Source organism: Delphinus delphis, chromosome 7 (assembly GCF_949987515.2).
Source record: "Delphinus delphis chromosome 7, mDelDel1.2, whole genome shotgun sequence".
Taxonomy (NCBI): Eukaryota; Metazoa; Chordata; class Mammalia; order Artiodactyla; family Delphinidae; genus Delphinus; species Delphinus delphis.
Window position 1 is genome coordinate 68,398,153 of NC_082689.1, and position 25,190 is coordinate 68,423,342.

Consider the following 25,190-nt stretch of genomic DNA (forward strand, 5'->3'; position numbering starts at 1 on the left):
TCCTGGTTCAGTCTTGGAAGGTTGTGCATTTCTAAGAATTTGTCCATTTCTTCCAGGTTGTCCATTTTATTGGCATATAATTGCTTGTAGTAATCTCTCATGATCCTTTGTATTTCTGCAGTGTCAGTTGTTACTTCTCCTTTTTCATTTCTAATTCTATTGATTTGAGTCTTCTCCTTTTTTTCTTGATGAGTCTGGCTAATGCTTTATCAATTTTGTTGATCTTCTCAAAGAACCAGCTTTTAGTTTTATTGATCTTTGCTATTGTTTCTTTTCTTTTTCATTTATTTCTTGTCTGATCTTTATGATTTCTTTCCTTCTGCTAACTTTCAGGGCTTTTTTGTTCTTCTTTCTCTAATTGCCTTAGGTGTAAGGTTAGGTTGTTTATTTGAGATGTTTCTTTCTTCTTGAGGTAGGATTGTATTGCTATAAACTGCCCTCTTAGAACTGCTTTTGCTGCATCCCATAGGTTTTGGGTCGTCATGTTTTTGTTGTCATTTTTTTTCTAGGTATTTTTAAATTTCCTCTTTGATTTCTTCAGTGATCTCCTGGTTATTTAGTAGTGTACTGTTTAGCCTCCATATGTTTGTATTTTTTACAGATTTTTTTCCTGTAATTGTTACCTAGTCTCATAATGTTGTAGTAGGAAAAGATACTTGATACGATTTCAATTTTCCTAAATTTACTAAGGCTTGATTCGTGACCCAAGATATGATCTGTCCTGGAGAATGTTCCATGAGCACTTTAGAATAAAGTGTATTCTGTCGTTTTTGGATGGAATGTCTTATAAATATCAATTAAGTCCATATTGTTTAATGTGTCATTTAAAGCTTGTGTTTCCTTATTTATTTTCATTTTGGATGATTTGGGCATTAGTGAAAGTGGGCTGTTAAAGTCCCCTCCTCTAATTGTGTTACTGTCAATTTCCCTTTTTATGGCTGTTAGCATTTGCCTTATGTACTGAGGTTCACCTATGTTGGGTACATAAATATTTACAATTGTTATATCCTTTGGATTGATCCCTTCATCATTATGTAGTGTCCTTCTTTGTCTCTTGTAATAGTCTTTATTTTATTATTATTATTATTATTATTTTTGCGGTACGCGGGCCTCTCACTGTTGTGGCCTCTCCTGTTGCGGAGCACAGTCTCCGGACGCACAGGCTCAGCAGCCATGGATCACGGGCCCAGCCACTCTGCGGCATGTGGGATCTTCCTGGACTGGGGCACGAACCTGTGTCCCCTGCATCGGCAGGCAGACTCTCAACCACTGTGCCACCAGGGAAGCCCAATAGTCTTTATTTTAAAGTCTATTTTGTCTGATATGAGAATTACTACTCCAGCTTTTTTTTATTTCCACTTGCATGGAATATCTTTTTCCATCCCCTCACTTGCAGTCTGTATGTGTCCCTAGGTCTGAAGTGGGTCTGTTGTAGACAGCATATATATGGGTCTTGTTTTTGTATCCATTCAGCCAGTCTGTGTCTTTTGGTTGGAGCATCTAATCCATTTGCATTTTTTTTTTTTTTTTTTTTTTGCAGTACGCGGGCCTCTCACTGTTGTGGCCTCTCCCGTTGCGGAGCACAGGCTCCAGACGTGCAGGCTCAGTGGCCACGGCTCATGGGCCCAGCTGCTCCGCGGCATGTGGGATCTTCCCGGACCAGGGCATGAACCCGTGTCCCCTGCATCGGCAGGTGGACTCTCAACCACTGCGCCACCAGGGAAGCCCTAATCCATTTACATTTAAGGTAGTTATCAATATGTATGTTCCTATTACCATTTTCTTAATTGCTTTGGGTGTGTTATTGTAGGTCTTTTCCTTCTTCTGTGTGGTATGGTTGGTTCAGTGGGCTGTGTAGGCTTCTTGTTGGAGGGGACTGGTATCTGTGTTCTGGTGGATGAGGCTGGATCTTGTCTTTCTGGTGGGCAGGACTGCGTCCAGTGGTGTGTTTTGGGGTGTCTGTGAACTTACTAAGATTTTAGGTAGCCTCTCTGTTAATGGGTGGGGTTGTATTCCTGTCTTTCTAGTTGTTTGGCAAAGGGTGTCCAGCATTGTAGCTTGCTGTTTGTTGAGTGGAGCTGGGTCTTAGCATTGAGATGGAGATCTCTGTGAGAGCTTTTGCCATTTCGTGTTACATGGGACCAGGAGGTCTCTGGTGGACCAATGTCCTGAACTTGGCTCTCCCACCTCAGAGGCTCAGGCCTAACACCCGGGCAGAGAACCAAAACCCTGTCAGCCACTTGGCTCAGAAGAAAAGGGAGAAGAAAAAGAAAGAAAATAATGCAATAAAATAAAGTTATTAAAAAAATTTTTTAAATAAAAAAGTTAAAAAAGGGAAAGAAGAGAGAAACCAAACCAAAAAACAAATCTACCAATGATAACAAGTGCTAAAAGCTATACAAAACAAACAAACAAAAACGGACAGACAGAACCCTAGGACAAAAGGAAAGATATACAGACAATATCACACAAAGAAGCATACACATACACACTCAGAAAAAGAGAAAAAGAAAAAATATATACATAAAAAAAGAAGAAAGCAACCAAATCAATAAATAAATCTACCAATGATAATAAACTCTAAATATTAAAGTGAAATAAACATAAAGCCAGAAACAGATTAGGTACAGAAAGCAAACCCCAAGTCTACAGTTGCTCCCAACGTCTCAATTTTGTGATGATTCATTCTCTATTCAGGTGTTCCACAGATGCATGGTACATCAAGTTGATTGTGGAGATTTAATCCACTGCCCCTGATGCTGCCTGGAGAAATTTCCCTTTCTCTTCCTTTTTTGCACAGCTTCTGGGTTTCAGCTTTGGATTTGGCCCTGCCTCTGCCTGTAGGTCACCTGAGGGCGTCTCTTCCCTGCCCAGACAGGTCTGGGGTTAAAGTAGCAGCTGATTAGGGGTCTCTGACTCACTCAGCCTGGGGGAAGGGAGGGGTACGGAATGCTGGGCGAGCCTATGCGGCAGAAGGCAGCATGATGTTGCAACAGCCTGAGGCGCACCATGTGTTCTCCCGGGGAGTTGTCCCTGGATCATGGGACCCTGGCAGTGGCGGGCTGCACAGGCTCCTGGGAGGGGAGGTGTGGATAGTGACCTGTGCGTGCACATAGGCTTCTTGGTGGCTGCAGCAGCCACGTTAGCGTTTCATGCCCAATTCTGGTGTCCGCGCTGATAGGTGCGGCTCTAGCCCGTCTCTGGAGCTCGTTTAGGTGGTGCTCTGAATCCCCTCTCCTCGCGCACCCCAAAACAATAGTCTCTTGCCTCTTAGGCAGTTCCAAACTTTCTCCCGGACTCCCTCCCGGCTAGCTATGGCGCACTAGCCCCCTTCAGGCTGTCTTTATGCAGCCAACCCCAGTCCTCTCCCTGGAGTCTGACCTCCAAAGCCCCAGCCTCAGCTCCCAGCCCCCACCCGCGCCGGCGGGGGAACAGACAAGCCTCTCGGGCTGGTGAGTGCTGGTCAGCACCGATCCCCTGTGCGGGAATCTCTCCGCTTTGCCCTCCGCACCCCTGTTGCTGCGCTCTCCTCCATGGCTCTGAAGCTTCCGCCCTCTGCCACTCACAGTCTCTGCCTGTGAAGGGGCTTCCTTGTGTGTGAAAACTTTTCCTCCTTCACAGCTCCCTCCCACTGGTGCAGGTTCAGTCCCTATTCTTTTGTCTCTGTTTTTTTTTCTTTGGCCTACCCAGGTACATGGGGAGTTTCTTGCCTTTTGGGAAGTCTGAGGTCTTCTGCCAGTGTTCAATAGGTGTTCCGTAGTTGTTCCACATGTAGATGTATTTTTGGGGTGGAAGATGATCTCCATGTCTTACTCCTCCACCATCTTGAAGGTCCGTCCCTAATTGTAACCTTATTTTCTAGTCATGTTAAGACATGAGTCTTTATAAACTACACAAGCACTGTTTAGAAGGATGGTTAAAAACGGGTCTTATAGTTTCATACTGTAAGAACATTTTCTGTGAATGCATTCTATTCTCCCCTCTTGACACCTCAGTCCCCACAACTAATACAACTGCTCCCTTTAATTAAAATGAGAAAATATATTACTTATAAAGCTTAGTCTTAAGCAGAGCCACATACAAAATCTATAGTTCCCATAATGGGAGATGCACTGTAAAATGGAATAAAATGATAAATTGATAAATACTTGGTATAATTATTTGTTCCCTGTTGCTATCTTTTATCAGTGGCAAGAAAATACAAAAGCATTATAAGGTCTCTGTTTAATAAAAGGAAAACTGTGAATTATGTAACTTATGAGATCTTACAGTTTAAAAAAGTTTTTGAAATTAAAGTTCTCTGTAGATCTTTTCACCCTTGATATAATTTTTCTCTTCTCTTCGTAATAATTAACAAAATCCTCCTGGATAATTTTTCCAGTTATTATTTCAGAAGAGCCAAAATATTGAAGGAGAAAATAGTTTTTAATGACATGTACTGTATTTTGTATTTTCCATGGATGCTTCGGTCATACATTGGAAAAATGAGAACAAATGTATTGTGAGATAAACTTTAGATACCAAATAGGTATTCCCTGGAGAGGAAGGAAAAGAAATATGAGCTGCCTACTCTGGGAGCTTTTCAAATCCTCTAATCTGTTTGAAATTACTCTGATGCCATTATTTAAAGATTAGAGTTTTGTTGTTGTTGCAAGTGAGCCACAGTCCGGCGTTCCCTACCTGTGCTGTCTTAACAGTTGTTAGGATTCTGGAATCAGGATTTCCTTTCATTCTGCCTGAAATACAGTTGGGTATTTCTACTTATCATTTCATTTTGACTCAATTGAACATTTCACATTTCTGCTCATAAATTAGATATTTCCTGAGAGGGGGGAGAAAGGAATGTGGAGGTTGGCAGAATCGACCTAAATGGGCCACTATGCTCACATGTATTTGATCATACGAATGGATAAAAATCCTCTATGCCTCCATAGCCTTGTGTATAGGTTTCATATTAAATGAAAGAGACACATTAGTGTAGAGAGCTATATTTAGAAAACTACTCACACTCAAAGCATTTTCAAGATGTTTCTACCACAATGTAAAAACAGAAGAAGTGCACCATTGTTTTATTGTGTTTATTTATCCAATAGGCTAATGTGTAGGAATATAAAACCTAGTGGCTGCTCCTTAGGGAAGTAGAGGATCTAATATGTATTTCATTTTCACTGTTTAAAATAAAGTGTCAAGGTGCTATACCACTTTAGTAGACTCTTGGCTTAAGCCCCACTTAAGGCAGTTTTAAAAATTCAGGGTCTCCAAACTTGGTCCTGGGGAACATATTAGACTATATGTTGAATCCATCGTTACTCTAATGAGTCCTACTTCTCTGCAATGAGAAGCTGAATAATAAAAATAGCATTTACCTAATAAATGTCAGATACCTTTCTCTATTTCTTATAACCCTCAACTACTCTGTTAAAGTAGGTTATTTTAATCTTTTATAAAGGGAAATAAGTGGACTCAGAGAATTATGGTGGTACCAAGGTTTGATTACAGAACTGTTTTACTCAAAAGCTATACCACTGATGCCAACTCATGTAGTTATCTCTGAAATATCAAAAAACCTGTTCTGATTTCACAGCTTGTAGTGACTTACAGTGCATTTGAAGTCACAAGAATGGGGAGGAAGCACAGCTGAGGTGAATCACAATTCTCAGCTTCCCTTTGGCTCCTCCCAAGAGGTTCAACCAAGCAGTTGTAACCAAAGAAATGAATGCAAACATCTATATATAAGTTCTGTAACCCATTGCTCAGTGACTTCCCAACAGTGGTGCCCTGGAAACACCTCAGATGAATAGCAGACATGCTGAAATTCATAGGTATGAAATATCTGAGTTCTTGTTGTAGTGTGTCTACACCCTGGCCCAGGACGCTTGTCTGTCCTCCTCCCAGCCACACCACCATGCTTGTAAGCATAGGAATGCTCTATATTTCAAGAACATCCTTTGCCTCACTGCTCCGGTTCTGTCTTCTGCCACTCTTCATTTGGCACAGCAGTATTCAAATACTAGCATTTCCAGGACACACCATGCTCTTCTGAACCACTGTGTCTTTCATCAAGCTGACCTCTCTGTTTGAGACACTAACAGTACTACCACCTTCTTACTAAACTTAGCTTGTCTACTTGGGGTCTCAGATCAAAGACAATCATCTCTGTGGCTTCTTCTGTAAGTCCCAAGGTAGACCAAAGCAATCCTCCTAGGCTCCCACACACTTAGTATTTATCTTCATTATAAAAGTAATTATTCAAATTAAGATTTTTTTCTGATCTTTCATGACTATCTTCTCTCATTTTATCCTAAAACACATTTTGTCAGAAACAATACTCTCCCTGCCTAAATTGGTGACTGGATCAGAGTAGACCCTAACTAAAATTTATTTAATTAATTACTTAATAACTAATATAGAAAATAAGGTTACAGTCTCCTTTTCTTTTTAGCATTTCTTTTGGCAAAGAAACCAATATTTATACCATCCATATAATTATTAATAATGAAAATACATTCTCAGGATCATGCACTACTGTGTATAAAAAAAAGGTATACCACAGTATGTTTCCCATTTGACAAAAAATTAAAGAAGGAAAACACTAGTAATAATTCTTCTTTTTTCAAAAATTTAAAAACAAGAACAAATCCTGTATTATTCAAGAAAATTGTATTGGTTCCATGATATTTTGTTTCAGGATTCCTTTAATTTAAACACTTAGAATTAAGTGACAACAAAACTGTAAAGTCAATGGACAGAATCTTTTCTACTTTTCATTTAACAGTAGAACCTACCAAAGGGAATTACTTAAGAGCTAAGCCATTTTCCATGAATTACCATCAAAGAGACTTTTGTATACTACTTTCAATTAGGGTTTAGAATTTATACTCAGGAAACACTGATGCTGTGTTCTTTATTTTTTTTTGAGTAAGATAAAACTTGAATTTGTTTAAAATAACACAATCACAATGAAACACTAAGAATATGCCTAAAAGTTTTATTACTCAGGGAGTATATCAGATACCTGTATCTCTAACATAAATATTTTCTTGAAATGTCTTGGGAAAATATAGCACTTTAAGAATTATTTTGGAATGTATCGCATTTTTCATTGTACATAAACTTTGTCTTCCACTATTTTTCAACTACACTTAAGAGTTTAACAGCATGAAATTAATCTAATAAAATTCAGAGAAGTTTTATACTCAAGCTTGTAAGTCTAGAAGTGTAACTCACTGGATTGTTTGTTTGAAATTAGAGAATAAGCACTTGGAGCCATCAAGGGGTCACTAGGAAAAATTTGCCAAAGTTACCTCATTTTGCTTTGCTATAAACTGTGCTGGGATAAATATCCTTGTGACTCCATTTTTTTATCACTTGTAATTATTTTCTTTAGAAAATTACTTAGAATTTTGGGTAAAAGAATATGCAAAATAAGGTTTTTTTGATCTGTTTTCCCAAATTATTCTCCAGAAAGTTTTCATAAATTTTTATTTCATCAGCAGGATATGAATGTTTGTTTTTCTCATCAAAATATAATTTCTCATCAAAATTATGTTCTTATTTTTAAAGAATCCCTACCACTTTAATCAATTAAAACAATATTATTTAATTTGCAGGTTGATTTGTGATGAAGCTTAGTATGGTCTTAGCTACTTGTATCTGTATGAGTGTGTGTGAACATCTGAATCTTTTCTATATGTGGAAAAACTGGGTGTTTATCTTTCTCTGTGAATGTCAAAAGGCTGTGTATATAGTAGATATGTTAACTTTGCCTGTAATATGTATTTCAAATTCACTTTTCTACCTTGTTATTTGATTTTCAACATTATTTATGTTGATTCCTGACATATAGATATTTAAAATTTTAATGTAATCAAAATCATTATTTTCTATTATGGTTTCTGTGTTTCACCTCCTGCTTAGACAGATTTTTTGCATATTAAGATAATATTAATATTCACCTCTGTTTTCTTGGAGTGCGTTTTAGCTTACTCTGATGGGGATAATGGTGTGGGTGATTATATTCTAAAATGTGCCTTAAGTACTGAGCATGAATAAGCCCATGCTACTGTTTTCCAATCATGTGAGGCTTTATGCTTAAAGATCTTTAAAGTTCCTTCTAGCTGAAACACTTTCTGATTTTATGATTCTGCCTTATGACATTACTGCTGTCAGCATAAACCTTCACAAGTTACTAAATGCATTGGATGTTTGTTCTGACTCTTTATAAGTTTTATGGAAGTTCCATTTTTGGTCCCTTCCATGAAGAGACCATAAAAACTAAAAGGCAGTCTGTACTTTTATTAAAGATTAGAAAAAATTCTGAAACATCTTGTCTTTTGACAGAATGGCAAGTGAGTGTATTGCCATTGTTCCTCTAGACAGAGGCAGAAAAAAGTACCTGTAGAATGCTGCTTAGCAAGGTCTTCCTCTAAAAAAAGAATTGTTTTCTTCTGTGCTATCCTGTCAGTTCTGGTAGTCCTATTTTATTTTGTCTCATGATTTTTCCCCCTTTGATATTCACCTTACCTCTATTTGCTTTCATGATTATTTTACGTGAATCATAGACACAGGGACTATGGGGAAAATGACAGGTCACTGTATTCAGACCTCTGTACCTAGTGCATATTATTGCCAGACACTTCTATTATTCCCTTTAGAAATATATTTAATCTCTTTCTGAATGTCTTATTGATGTTTCCTCAATGACCTCTTTGGGTGGCTATTCCATTGTTAAATTGCTCTTGCCTTTAGGACACTTTCTCTTATAAGTAATTTAAACATGTCCTTCTTATTCTTGTAAAACATTCTAAGTCAACCACAAATGAATCTTCCCTCTGCTGTATATTATTTCTTTTTTCTCCAGTAAAATACCACATGTCATGGAGGCAAGTTCTCCATTTAACATGTAGGCCATTCACAAGAAACCTAACAGATTTATGTCATTCCCTCATCTGTAAAAGGAACATCTATTTGTTCCTAAAATTCCTCCCAGCTCTAATATTCTGTGATCCTGTGGTTACTACATTTGGTTGTGGAATATCTCAATTAGTCTCTGTCCCATAGTTTGTCGTGCCTCAGGACTTCTAAGTCTTGTGTTCTTAAATTTATTGGTTTTAACTTTTAACCATCTAAAACTATGAATTTTATCTTAAAGCATTAATAATACCTACTTTTATTGAGTACTTATTATATACTACTTTATATTATTGAAAATGTTTATATGTTTAAAATTTCTCTCCTAATGATATTTTCTAGGATTTTGTTGGAGTTAAATATATGTACACACATGTACATGCAAACACATAATAAACATTTAATTAATTCCATTGGGACTATTACATTCAAAGCATCTCTTTTTGCTCTTGTGCCATCACATCATTTTTTCCTTTTTCTTTTCTTTTTTTTTTTTGCGGTACGCGGGCCTCTCACTGTTGTGGCCTCTCCCGTTGCAGAGCACAGGCTCCAGACGCGCCGGCTCAGCGGCCATGGCTCATGGGCCCAGCCGCTCCGCGGCATGTGGGATCTTCCCAGACCGGGGCATGAACCCGTGTCCCTTGCATCGGCAGGTGGACTCAACCACTGCGCCACCAGGGAAGCCCATTTTTCCTTTTTCTTTATCAAGAATTTCTGAGGACATCTGTTCCACGAAGATACTTTACAGAGCTCTTGTCTTATTTTCTATAACACTATTTTCTAATTCTTTTTATTTCTTTATGGCTACCAAGAATGCTTGTTCACTTCCATATATTTTTGAGAACTCTAGACCTAGCTAATGTTTTCAAAAAAAGAAATATGTTTTATTCTTTTGGAAACTCAACTTGGAAAGTGGACTGTTTAATTGGTAATATCATACTGAATAGTTTCTTTGTTTTGTTTTATTATTGATTAGGTAAAGTCATCTGTTAATAATAATGAGGAGATTAGGCTCTCATACTGCCTAAGGTAAGGTCTAGATATACCAAGAGACATTTTTCGTTAATAGTATTGAACTGAAAGACATTTCTTGATGTGCTCTTTAGGCAACATTTCCAGATGTTTTACCGAACAAAGTAGAAAACTGTGTAGGAAACTGGCATGTTCTTAGGGCATCTGACAATAAAAAATTGGTTCAATACAGTCCCCAGCTTTATACTAGGTAAGTCTGCAAGCAAGGTTAGTTCTAGCCTCTGTGTTCCTTAGTGATTTGGAGCTGCCAACTAAAAACCATACACCTGTATCTTCCTTCTAACAGCCATCTCATCTCTCATTTTTCTGAGAGTTCAATTTCTGGAAAGACTGTTAAACAGTTAGTGTTTTCACAGCCTCTCCTCCCAGTCTTGTATCTTCTCATTAAACTCATCTCCCAGCCTTGCTACCCTACTCCATGTCTCCACTGTCTCAAACCGTGCTCAACAATGTGGCTCCTCTGTGTTTAAATCCAATGCATGCATCTCAACCCTTATACTACATGATCTACCTGAGCAGTTGCCACTATTGACCATTATCTTATTCTTGAAACTTTTCCTCACATTAGTTTCTGTGACATGATTTCTCTCTGGTTTTCATCCTACTTAGGTGAAATAATGGTTAATTATTCTGACTCTGGAGACAGATTGCCTGTGTTCAAATTCTGACTCCTTCATTTATTGTGTGTACTCAAGGGTACCAGTTAAATTTTCTGTGTAAAACAGTGAGGGTAACAATGGTATCTACTTCCAGGAGTTGTGAAAATTGAAATAGCACATCTAGAGGCATTAAGAACATTGGTAGGTATGTAGTATTATATACATATTAGCTATTCTTATTCTCAAACTCATTCCTGGGATCTTCTTCCTCCTTGGCTTCTTATTCTTCATGTTCTTCAGGTACCCATCCATGGCCTTCTTCTCTCCTTATACTACAAACTATTTTATGAGTAATGTCATCCTTTTCTAGGTATAAATAACCAATAGGGTACTGATGGTTTCCGTGCAGATCTCTCTAGATCTCAGGTATCTAGACCTGAATATACGACTATCTACTGGTTATTACTTGGATGTCTCATAGGCATTTCAGACTCAGTATGGTCCAAGTTGAAATCCTTTTTCTATCACTTTTCTCTCCCTTTCTATCACAGTCAGTTCACTGATTGGCAACATGTCAGTATACCAGTCTTTTCCAGGGTATGATACAAACCACAGGTGAGCAGATGAAGTGAAGGAAGAAAATATTAGGACTTCTATTTATATTAAAAAAATAAAGATTGAAATTATCTTTTCAGATGTTTACAACTTGAATTGACACTGGCTTACCCACTGAGCCAGTGTGTAAGACAGCCATGAGCTAGACAGCCTGTGAGAAGAACAGGAATCCATAGGAACTGACAGCGATGACTTTACTCTTTCATTTGCTTTCAGCATTTTGTGACATGCTGCAGCTTTCATGTACCCAATTAAGCAGATTTCTGGGTTGTATTAAATAACACTTACAAAATGGACAATTTGTATGAAAAGTTTTCTTCAAATAAACCAAGCATAAGACAGAATTTTAACATCCTAACTTCAAACTTCTTTCCACAACATCCATTGTGTCACTAAGTTCTCCATTCCAGTGTCTTCACTCCATCCCTTTGCCCACACCTTAGTTGAGGTTCTCCTTGCTTGTTATTTGGGTAGTATGCAGCCTCCTAAATGATCTACCTCTAGTCTTACTCCCTCTGCATTCTACTACCACTCTATCTAATAGTAACCTCTTCACGTAATATACATCTGATCATGCCCCTCCCCTATTTAATTTCTTGTCCAGAAGTACGAGATCAGGGTTCCAGCATGGTCAGGGGATGGTGAGAATCCTTTCTGGCTTGTGGACAGCTGCCTTGTACCTATGTTCTTATGTAGGTTTTCCTCTGTGGGTACATGTAGATATATCTATATCTATTTCTGTTTATCTATATATCTATATCAATCTGTCTCTATATCTTTCTATATCTATATCTCTCTATCTCTATCTACCTATCTATTTATATCTGTTTCTAGAGATAGAGAGAGAAATGAAAAGAGGGTGATCTCTTTCTCTTCTTATAAGGCTACCAATCCTATCATATTAGGACCCTACTTTTATGACCTTATTTAACCTGAATTATTTCCTAAAATACCCATCTTCAAATACAGTCAGGGCTAGGGCTGACTGTATTTGGTGGTTAGGGCTTCAAAATACAAAATTGAGAAAGGGACCCAATTCAGGCCATAGCATCATTCATTGGTTTTCTGTCTCCCACCTTGTTAGATGCTGGGCTCCTGGTCATGGCATCTAAGGATCTCCATGATCCCACACCAGCCTATCTTTTCTGCCTCAACTCTCAACATGCCTGACCCATACTTACTAGTTCCCTAAAGCATACTTAAGCCATACTTGTTAGTTTCCTAAAGCATACCATGTTATCTTCTTGATTATCAGCCTAGATTGTCCTCCTATGCTCATTTTAAATATTTCCTGTTCATCCTTGTAAACATAGTTCAGGCATCTTCTCCTCCAAGAAGTCCACAATGTAATATTTATACTCTATTTCATATCCCTTCATCCTGAGTCTGGGTTAGGGGTCCTTTCTCAGCATTCTCTGTTTAGGTTGATATCATGCTACAGCAACTTGTTTACTGGCCCATTAGATTATAGATTCTTTGAGGGCAGGGTTGATGCTTTATTATTACTAAGATGATTTCTATTCCTCAATGGTTAATATTAGATAGTTAGATGCTCAAAAAATTCTTGCCAACTAAAGTTTTTTAGTATCACATATATCTATACAAACTGATGAGTACGGATATCAATATCACCATCATAAACTACAAAGTCTTCTACTCTCAATGAATGTTGAATAATGCCACTGTATTTTATAGTACATGGGTATAGAGTGGCTAGAAGGCAGACAGTAAAACACTGCTTAACTGTTCAGAAAGGGTGCAGAGGGCAGGGAGTGAAGGACAGAACAGAAATCTGTCACATATCTAATAACAGTAACATATTTGAGAAGATAAAACATAACAACAGCTAAGAAACGTCCCTCCATCATCAACTAGGAGGCCTGGGTTCCTCCCACCTGAATGCCTGTCACCATGGTCAGTCAGTAATTAATCACTGGCTAATCACTTATAAAGGACCAACATGCTCCCCCTCTGCAGTCTGTGTAGTCTGAGGAGCTGTCAGCTCCCTGAAGTGTAGGCTTGATACTGATCTTGATTTGAACCCCCTTCTAATTACAATGACTCAGCTGAGAAGGATGAAGAAACCATAGTAGCTTCATGTGTGTAGGTTAAATGAGAAAATATTCCTGGTGGCCCAGGATAGGAAACTTGGCCAAAGTCTCTCCTTGCCAGATTTGCTACTGTATATGCTTTCTTAGTTTTACTGTCAAGTCCAGGGGCTAGGTGGAGAGAGTCTCTAGGCAATCTCAAAAAGGTTTGCTCTGACTTGAATTCTCTATTACCTGCTACTACAGTTTGGGGAAAAGTCCAAATCCCTCCAAGTACATACATATTCTGCCCCATGGCAAGAAAGATTACATTCATCCTGTGGGACTGCCAGGGTTCCCTCTCCTTAATTGATTATATGAGAATAATCATTTCATGGGTGAGTCAAAAGGTCATTGTATACTCCATTCCTATCTTCTGGATGCCATTGTCCTGTCCTCCTATACCATGGGTTTGTGACAACTGTCAACCTTTTCTAACAAAATATTGGGGTTCTTAAGACAAATATTTAGGCAATGAAAGTTATTTTCATAAAGAATCTGTTTTCATATATGTATCTTTAGTGTTGTTAGGAAGATAAATATTAAGGTATAGCCAACAAATTACAGCAACTGGTTGATTATAATTAAGAAATACTTCTTAATCATTGGTAAAGTGTTTGCAGTGTTCATAATTTCCAGAATTTGTACCTACTACTGGTTAAAGGGAGATAAAACCCAGTTGGATAATTCACCACAAGATGATTTTTATAGCACCTGCAAAATACAGCTGTGGGTTCTTTCTTTAGGTAACATATGTTTCTGTGTTTTTGAACTGATGACCTGCTTTGCACTTCTCAAATAGCAGCAAAACAAAATTCTCTTAGAATCGAAGAAATTTTAAACATGTCAAATAGTATGTGAAATTGAGAATCCTCTAAGGCAAAGGAATCCAGTTTTTAAGAGGGTAGAGAAATAAGCAAAATGACCCAGACAGAAAACTTACCCTAAGAGAGAAAATAGCTGGGAGTGGAAGACCAATTCTTCAGAGGACAAAGATAGGAGGATAATTGGTACAGAAGAAAAACTTCTACCTGAAGTAGAGAAAAAGCAGGTTGATAACCCTTGTGGAACTATGAAGGAAGAGAACCAGAGCTGTCTTCATAATCATGGAGGCTGGGATGGCCCCCAGTATTAGAGACTCTATTGTGGAAGTTAAAGGATGGAAGAAAAGGAAGTCGTTGTTCACTGGGAAAGGAACTAAAATGTTTTCAGGCCAAAGAAAATTCAATACTGGGTTTGAAACTATGAGAAAATAAAAAGATAAATGAAACACTAGATGGAAAACCAAAAATTAATAACTTTTAGAGAGATGATTGAAAGAAGGATAATGCATATTCCCCAAATTATTGAATTTATTCACATTTCTGTTTCTATTAAGTTTTAAGTGTATCATTTCAAAATAAATGAAGTCACTGATCGTTTTTCTTTTTCCTACACATCAGTTTATAGGTATGTATTGAACATTTACACATATCAAACATGATACCTACAGAGACTACTCAATACTACGTGAGATGGTTAAGCAGTTAAACTTTTAGCTACTAGAATTGGAGTAAGGGGTGTGCATATGTTTAAAAGTGTTATGCTGACAATGGAATGGTATCTGCATTTCTTTATAATTCTAGGAATCTTTTCTGTTTGGGCTGCATCTGGAATTTTTTTCTTTCTTTTCAAAAGCAAGAAGAATAAAACCCTAATACTGCAGATTATGGAATTATAGAAATAAAGACAGAAATAAGAGCATTTCAAATAGATAAGCAATTCTTGGCAAAAACAGATGTCTTTAAATATCATTTTAAAGGTTATGCATTAAAAATTGGAGGGCGAGGGTCTTTAAACTAATTTTAGTGGCATTATGCAAAAGAAAAACCATCTCAATATAGAAAGACTTTGGACAAAGAAAGTGGACATTTAGAAGAGAATCATTAGAAACTGAATGATTCAGGGGAAAAATGCATATCTGACTCACTCTCACATGACTTTATTTCCCAGACATATCTGTGTAAAGACTTTCTTTAAAAAAATCAGTGCTTTGTGGGAGTAAATCTAAAACTAAGTAAAATACTATAATGCAGTTCAGGAGACATTGGGAGTTCCTCTGAGCTTCAGAAATCTAGTGAACTTCTCTTGAAACTCCTGTCAATTCCAGAGCCAATGGAAATCAAAATTCCACTGGGGCAGATGATGTTGGTGCCCTGCCCATATCCTCATTCAGCTTTCAGCTTCCAGCACCTACATATTTACTTCTATCTCTTAGGGCAGAAGTGCCAAGAAATACCCTCTGAGAGTAGCCCTTAACCAATGATTGACAGGAATGATATATAAATACCCCAGTCTTTCCAGGCCAATAACTCTGAGGTATATGTTTCACACTGGCTTCCTTTTCCCCAACAGGATTAAGTCCAGTCACCCACAGTGGTACATGGCTTAATAATGAACATTTTGTGGCTGCCTTTCCTTCCTTGTCTCATTTCCTCCCTTCCTATTTGGGGTTTCTTCTCCTCCCAAATGAACTATTTGCACTAGAACCCTCTGGGAGCATCTGTCTCTGGGAGCACACAAACTATGGCACACTCTCTGAGATTTATACATACTCCCAGGGTCATTACATTTTTTGAGGCCTTGTGTCCTCATAGGCTAACCAGGGGTGGAACTCAGCTGCCTCTTCAGTTCCCAAAATAAATACTCACTCCCATAACTTTTACTAATTTAAAAGACTTCACTGAGAATTTAGAAGACTCCCTGCACTCTGCTCAAAGTGCAGCTTTTCTCTTTCCCCTTTCCCTTCCTCTACCTTCATTTTGCAGATTGCTTGGGGAACCCCATATTCTTCTGCCTTTGATTACAGAGAGCAATTTCTTCTAATTTCTTTTTCCCTTTATGGCTTAGTGCTGGCCAGCCAGGGTCTAGAAGTCCCAGCCACTATTTCAAGAAATTCTGCTCTTTTCTCAATGATAGCTCTCTCCCCTAAAGGGACTCTGGAGTCAGCAGTTAAAATAATAACATTTTCTACACTTTTTCATGGTCACAACCTCACTGTATAACTCCTGTATTCTTAAAGTTGTTGTTAGTCTTATAAACAATAAGAATAAAGTAGTTATTCTTAAAGTTTTGAATAGTTATCTGGATTGGGTCCACCCTACTTGACTAGGGGTGGAATTAAGTTCTATTGGGCTTGAAACTTACACAGTTTGGGTTGTGCTTTAAAGGAGAGAAAAATAAAAAGATATGTTGATGAGCCTTGGAAAGTCAGAAACACCTCAGAAACAACTTTAATTGCCTTCATGGTGGATCAGCCTTGGTACCTGGCTTTCTTACACAGTGTTCACAAGCCAGGAATGTAGCATCTTGTAAAATCACCCATTATAAAACAACCAGAACATTCTTACAACCTTCCAGGCATGGTTCTAAGCAGTTTCCTAGGATTAATTTATTTAATCTATTTTTATCCCAGATTTAAAGATGAGGGAACTTCGGAACAGATAGGTTAATTAACCTGATGGAGGCCATGTAACTAGTAAATGGCAAAGCTATAGTTTGGACTGTGATAGTATATCTCTAACAGCAGTACATATAATCTCTGTGCTATAGTACTTTTGAAAACTTTGTCTTCTTGGCCCTTAAATAGCTTACCATCTGTGAAAGGAAGTATACACCAAAGATAAATCCAGTGTAAACAATAAAACTCTACTTGCTTCCTTCATATTACCTTCAAAGGTAACTGGATCAGCCATATAGTCAGGAAGACGGGTACCCAAAGGTCCACTTATCTCACAGTCTTCCTCACAGGGCAGTCACAACAGTAGGAAGCTCACTACTTGATTGCCTTCAAAATACAATGAAAATGTCCTATTAAACCAAAAACATATACATTAGCATAAGTCTGTTAATCTGTACAATGTTGTAATAATACAATTACTACAGGTCCAAATACAAACTCCTTGAGATAATTCAAATTCCTGGGTTAGTAAATGGGCCCAGGGTAGTAGGGTATAAACACCTACTGGGATTATAATAAATAATCCCCTAGAGTATTTTTCCAATTTACAAATAGCCACTACTGCAATTGCCTTTTGTCAGCTATACTTGAGTACATAATCAGTCTTCCTATTCGAGCTGAACCAGAAGAGAACTCTTCAACCTGAGAAGAAAAAAGTTTTTTCTTCCCAGGAATTCATAATTGATTGTAGTATATCCTTGTTCAGTTAGGGGCAACTGTGAACTTACAAGTGTGGGGTGACTCTCTTCTACCCACTGCATGGTGGGGACTGAGAGGCCGAGAAAGCCAGTTCACAGAGAGAGAAACTGCCAGTGAAATTTCTTGTTCGTAAAGTTCAGCTGTATATTTTCTCCTTTGGAGTTATAATATACCTATGATTTATTTATAATGTTGGAACTTTTCTGTTTGTTTCCTTATATCTGAATCTAGCTTGAGTTCGTTTCTGTTAATTGAAACTTACAGTCCTAATTAATACAGAGATACAGCCCAAAATAAACTTAGGTTTATTTTATTTTTAAAAAACCTTTTTATTAAGTTTGTCCCTATTTGGAATGGAATTGTAACTAAATGGTGCTATAATACTTTTAGAATATTATTAACAAAAGCCAGAATGTTCAGATTAATCTATGACCAGGGATATGTCTCAGGGTGATATGTCCAGGATGGTAATTTCTGAAGGCAATGCAACTTCTCAAGTTAAATTGTATTAAATGTGTCTTTACCAGATATTTCCATAATTCCATGTTCTCCTTTTAAAGATGGAGGTCATCTTATTTTTAGTCTCTGCAAGTCATTAATAGATTCTTTGTTTCCTTTTCACAGAGACTTTTGATAATGAATCCTTGCTTTATTAGAGCTTGGGGCTTTTTAAAAGTTCAATTTCACTGTGAAGGCAAGGTCTTAAACTTTTCTTATGTCTAAATGATTTTTGCTTTATTTTCATCTCATTTACTAGATTAGTTATAGCCATAACTAAACTTTGACTTGATATTTCATGTGTGTATGAGTATGCATACATGCATTTCTGTATGGATTTATGCACATAGTAGTAATTGTCTAAAATGATCATACTGAAAACAGAGGCAGGTGAATTAATATTAACTTATTAAGTAAAAATAATTTCTTTAGTTAATGAGGTATAATCCATATATGGATATTATTTAGAAGTCCAAAAAGATTTTTCTGGGGTACATAATGTTTCCTTACTTATAATGCCTATTTTGGTTGTCCACCTGACTCTTGTTAGATTTTCTATTCATGAGAAATATGCAATTTTAGAAGAAATTGAAAAATATTTTAAGAAGAAAAATGTGACTCATTAATTTTTCCAAGCAGATGGTGATATATTTTAGTCACAAAAATTGAAAAGTGGGGCTTCCCTGGTGGCGCAGTGGTTGAGAGTCCACCTGCTGATACAGGGGACAGGGGTTCATGCCCCAGTCCGGGAGGATCCCACATGCCACGGAGCGGCTGGGCCTGTGAGCCATGGCCGCTGAGCCTGCACGTCCGGAGCCTGTGCTCTGCAGCGGGAGAGGCCACAACAGTGAGAGGCCCGTGTACCACAAAAAAAAAAAAAAAAAAAAATTGAAAAGTGAGTTTGTATTCTCTTCAAATTTTATGTCTTCTGAATATATTAGAAGGTTTGGATTATCATACTTATACCTTCCAAAGGACAGTAAAACAAAATTACACAAAACAAAACAAAACATAGATTTGACTCTTCCATAAAGAGCTAACAGTATGTGTATATCATTACAGTCTCCATTGTTATTTCTCTCTTTAAACGCATACTTAAATTTGGAACTATATTTACTATTTAAAGTAACAGAATATAATAGAAACTGTAGGAACCCTCAAGCCACATCTTTTTACATCTGTAAACATAAAAATTGTGTTCTTGCATGACACTAGTAAGACTCACTGGTAAAAATGAAATTCTATATTAACTCATTGTAATTTTCTTTAGCAAGCTGAGCAAAACATATATAAAAATTAGAACTACAGTTAAAGCTTAAAGAGCATGCAAGGTAGAGCCACCATTATGCAATAAGTATTTTACTTGCAGAGCATGTCTTTTGTCATTGATTTTGATTGTATGATGTAAAACATATCATACATGAAATACATAAAACATATGGGAACAATTCACTTGTCTCATTCATAGTTTTATCATATATGTAGTTACCCTGATTTTTTTTGATTTTGAACTTTACTTTTTACTATTTTTGAATTATATGCACATAAAAATCATACTCTCTGTAACTTTTGATGAATTACTGTTTTCATTTAATTTTATGAGTTTTTAAAAGTTTATCAATTTGTAGATCATTTATTTTTACCTCAAATGATAGTGTAATTTTTAAGATACATTATTTCAAGATATACTGTTTAATCCATTATACTCTTGGCCTCTGGATTGTATCCAGGTTTTAAAAATTTATTTGTTTTCAGTATTAATGTATTGCTGTGAACATTCTTATATGTATCTCTAAGCTATATATCTAGAATTGAAATTGCTGAATCAAAGGATATGTGTAATTTAAATTTATTAGATGGTGCAAATTGTTTTGCAAAATTGTGCTACTTAAAAATTTCATTCAGAGGAAATAAAAAAATACCTAGAAACAAATGACAATGAAAGCATGACGACCCAAAACCTATGGGATGCAGCAAAAGCAGTTCTAAGAGGAAAGCTTATAGCAATACAATCCTACCTTAAGAAACAAGAAACATCTCAAATAAACAACCTAACCTTACACCTAAAGCAATTAGAGAAAGAAGAACAACCCCCCCCCCAAATTAGCAGAAGGAAAGAAATCATAAAGATCAGATCAGAAATAAATGAAAAAGAAATGAAGGAAATGATAGCAAAGATCAATAAAACTAAAAGCTGGTTCTCTGAGAAGATAAACAAATTTGATAAACCATTAGCCAGACTCATCAAGAAAAAAATGTAGGAGACTCAAATCAATAGAATTAGAAATGAAAAAGGAGAAGTAACAACTGACACTGCAGAAATACAAAGGATCATGAGAGATTACTACAAGCAATTATATGCCAATAAAATGGACAACCTGGAAGAAATGGACAAATTCTTAGAAATGCACAACCTTCCAAGACGGAACCAGGAAGAAATAGAAAATATGAACAGACCGATCAGAAGCACTGAAATTCAAACTGTGATTAAAAATCTTCCAACATACAAAACCCCAGGGCCAGATGGCTTCACAGGCAAATTCTACCAAACATTTAGAGAAGAGCTAACACCTATCCTTCTCAAAGTCTTCCAAAATATAGCAGAGGGAGGAACACTCCCAAACTCATTCTACAAGGCCACCATCACCCTGATACCAAAACCAGACAAAGATGTCACAAAAAAAGAAAACTACAGGCCAGTCAGTATCACTGATGAATATAGATGCAAAAATCCTCAACAAAATACTAGCAAACAGAATCCAACAGCACATTAAAAGGGTCATACACTATGATCAAGTGGGATTTATCCCAAGAATGCAAGGATTCTTCAATATACACAAGTCAATCAATGTGATACACCATATTAACAAATTGAAGAAGAAAAACATATGATCATCTCAATAGATGGAAAGAAAGCTTTCGACTAAATTCAGCACCCATTTATGATAAAAACCCTCAAGAAAGTAGGCATGGAAGGAACCTACCTCAACATAATAAAGACCATATATGACAAACCCACAGCCAACATCATCCTCAATGGTGAAAAACTGAAACCATTTCCACTAAGATGAGGAACAAGACAAGGTTGCCCACTCTCACCACTCTTATTCAGCATAGTTTTGGAAGTTTCAGCCACAGCAATCAGAGAAGAAAAAGAAATAAAAGGAATCTAAATCAGAAAAGTAGAGGTAAAGCTGTCAGTGTTTGCAGATGATATTATACTCTACATAGAGAATCCTGAAGATGCTACCAGAAAACTACTAGAGCTAATCAATGAATATGGTAAAGTAGCAGGATTCAAAATTAATGCACAGAAATCTCTTGCATTCCTATACACTAATGATGAAAAATCTGAAAGTAGAATTAAGAACACACTCCCATTTATCATTGCAACAAAAAGAATAAAATACCTAGGAATAAACGTACCTAAGGAGACAAAAGACCTGTATGCAGAAAATTATAAGACACTGATGAAAGAAATTAAAGATGATACAAATAGGTAGAGAAATATACCATGTTCTTGGATTGGAATAATCAACCTTGTGAAAATGACTATATTACCCAAAGCAATCTACAGATTCACTGCAACCCCTATCAAACTACCAATGGCATTTTTTCACAGAAGTAGAGCAAAAAATTTCACAGTTTGTATGGAAACACAAAAGACCCTGAATAGCCAAAGCAATCTTGAGAACGAAAAACAGAGCTGGAGGAATCAGTCTCCCTGACTTCAGACTATACTACAAAGCTACAGTAATCAAGACAGTATGGTACCAGCACAAAAACAGAAATATAGATCAATGGAACAGGATAGAAAGCCCAGATATAAACCCACGCACATATGGTCACCTTATCTTTGATACAGGAGGCAAGGATATACGATGGAGAAAAGACAGCATCTTCAATAAATGGTGGTGGGAAAACTGGACAGCTGCATGTAAAAGAATGAAATTAGAACACTCCCTAACACCATACACAAAAAAAACCTCAAAATGGATTAAAGACCTAAATATAAGGCCAGAAACTATCAAACTATTAGAGGAAAACATAGGCAGAACACTCTATGACATTAATCACAGCAAGATCCTTTTTGACCCACCTCCTAGAGAAATGGAAATAAAAACTAAAATAAACAAATGGGACCTAATGAAACTTCAAAGCTTTTGCACAGCAAAGGAAACCATAAACAAGACCAAAATATTTGCAAATGAAGCAACTGACAAAGGATTAATCTCCAAAACATACAAGCAGCTCATGCAGCTCCATATCAAAAAAACAGACAACCCAATCCAGAAATGGGCAGAAGACCTAAATAGACATTTCTCCAAAGAAGATATACAGATTGCCAACAAACACATGAAAGAATCCTCAACATCTTTAATCATTAGAGAAATGCAAATCAAAACTACAATGAGATATCATCTCACACCAGTCAGAATGGCCATTATCAAAAAATCTACAAACAATAAATGCTGGAGAGGGTGTGGAGAAAAGGGAACCCTCTTGCACTGTTGGTGGGTATGTAAATTGATACAGCCACTATGGAAATCAGTATGGAAGTTCCTTGAAAAACTAAAAGTAGAACTACCATATGACCCAGAAATCCCGCTACTGGACATATACCCTGAGAAAACCATAATTCAAAAAGAGTCATGTACCCCAATGTTCATTGCAGCTCTGTTTACAATAGCTAGGACATGGAAGCAACCTAAGTGTCCATCGACAGATGAATAGATAAAGAAGATGTGGCACATATATACAATGGAATATTACTCAGCCATAAAAAGAAACGAAATTGAGTTATTTGTAGTGAGGTGGATGGACCTAGAGTCTGTCATACGAGTGAAGTAAGTCAGAAACGGAAAAACAAATACTGTATGCTAACACGTATATATGGAATCTAAAAAAAAAAAGGTTATGAAGAACCTAGGGGCAAGACGGGAATAAAGATGCAGACCTACTAGAAAATGGACTTGAGGACACAGTGGGGGGAAGGGTAAGCTGGGACAAAGTGAGAGAGTAGTAGTGTATATATGGGCATATATACACTACCAAATGTAAAATAGATAGCTAGTGGGAGGCAATCGCATAGCACAGGGAGATCAGCTTGGTGCTTTGTGACCAGCTAGAAGGGTGGGATAGCTAGTGTGGGAGGGAGGGAGACGCAAGAGGGAAGGTATATGGGGATAATGTGTATGTATAACTGATTTACTTCGTTATAAAGCAGAAACTAACACACCATTGTAAAGCAATTATACTCCAATAAAAATGTTAAAATAAAATTTCATTCGTATATGATTTTCATAATCTAAATCATTGTCAAGATTTAGAATTTACTAATACTTTATTATCAACGTGATGGGTGAGATACATCATTATGGGTTTTATTTTCTCTGATTATTAAGGAGATTGAATAACTTAATTTGTTCGTGTGCCATTTGTTTTTTAATTTCTTTGAAATGCTTGTTATGTCATTTGTCCTTTATTTTATTGAGCTGTTGACTTTTTTTATTGATTTCTGGGAATTCTTTATATATTATAAATGCTAATTTTTTTTTCTTGTGTGTGTTTTGTAATTATCTTCTTTCAGTACTAGTTATAGTTTGTATTTTTCTCTATCTTACAGTGTCATTTAAGGAGTATAACGTTCCCATTTTAATAAGGTCAAATTTATTTTTCCTTTATATTTTGTGCTGCCTAACCAGATGATAGTTTTCTCTACAAATATAAAAAATTTGCTTTGGCAATATATGTTTCTAATCTTCCTGTAATTGATTTTGTGTGTGGTTTAAAGTAGCATTTATTTTTTGTTTTTATTTATTTATGAAGGGATAACTAATTATAACTACACCATTTACTAAAGAGTCCATTCTTTCCCTACTGATCTGAATATCTAGCGTTCTCATTCTTTAAATCTACATGTATTCACGAGGGTCTTTGAGCACTCTCAAACTATTGCATTGGTCTATTTATCTATTCCTCCACCAATATGACACTGCTTTAAGTATTAGCTTTGTAATTAACGTTGGTATCTAATAGGGAAGCTCTCTAACTTGTTCTTTTTGGAGAATACTGGATATTTTTTATCTTTAATCTTCCATATGTATCATAGAATTAGATCATCAACCTTAATTAAAAAAAAAAACCTGTTGTGATTTTTGGCTGAAATTGCATTGAATCTATATAGATCAGTTTGGCTAGAATTCATATTTTTACAGAATTGATTCTTTCTACCCATACACATGCCATGCTTCTTCATTTAGTTAGGTTCTTAAATGTCTTTCAATATTTTATAGTTTTGTACATAAAGTTCTTACATATCATTTTTAGATTTATTTATGGTACCTTATTTTTTAATGTTTTTGTAAATTTATCTTTATATTAATGACATTTTTATGTCATTTTGTTATATAGATTTGTACTTGTATGCCTTCATATATTGGATTTTTAAATATTTTTTATTAATTAATTAATTTATTTATTTTTGGCCACCGGATCTTAGTTGTGGCATGAAGGATCTTCGTTGAGGCTGTGGGATCTTTCGTGGCAGCGGATGGTCTCTTCGTTGCGGCGTGGGGGCTTCTCTCTAGTTGTGGCCTGCAGATTTTCTCTCTCTAGTTGTGGAGAGTGGGCTCCAGAGTGCGTGGGCTCTGTAGTTTGAGGCACACAACCTCTCTAGTTGAGGCACCCAGGCTCAGTAATTGTGTCGTGCAGGCACAGTTGTCCCACAGCATGTGGGATCCTTGTTTCCCAACCAGGAATCGAACCTGCATCCCTTGCACTGGAAGCCAGACTCTTTCCCACTGGACCACCAGGGAAGTCCCTTGAATATTTTTTAACCTAAGAAAATTCTTTCTTAAATTCCAGCAATTGGCCAATAATATGTTACGGCTTTTCTTTGAGAGAAATCATATCATTTGCAAATAATAAGTTTAATATTTTCTTTACTAATTGGGGAGTTATATGTTATAATTTTATTAATTTAAATATTTTAACATGTATATAAAATTTAGCAAAATCTACATTTAATAAAAATCTTTACCCTTCTCTTAAATAATGCTAGCATTTAGAATGTTTAAACTCTGGTCATCTACTTCCTAATATGCTATTGTTGTACAAGATTTTTATTCTGTCATGATTTTATACCAACCCCACAAAGTAGTTATTATTATAGTTTTATAGAGAAAATATGTCTGGTTTGACATTTTCCTTCATGCAATTCCTTTTTTCATCTTAGATCTCCCTTCTTCT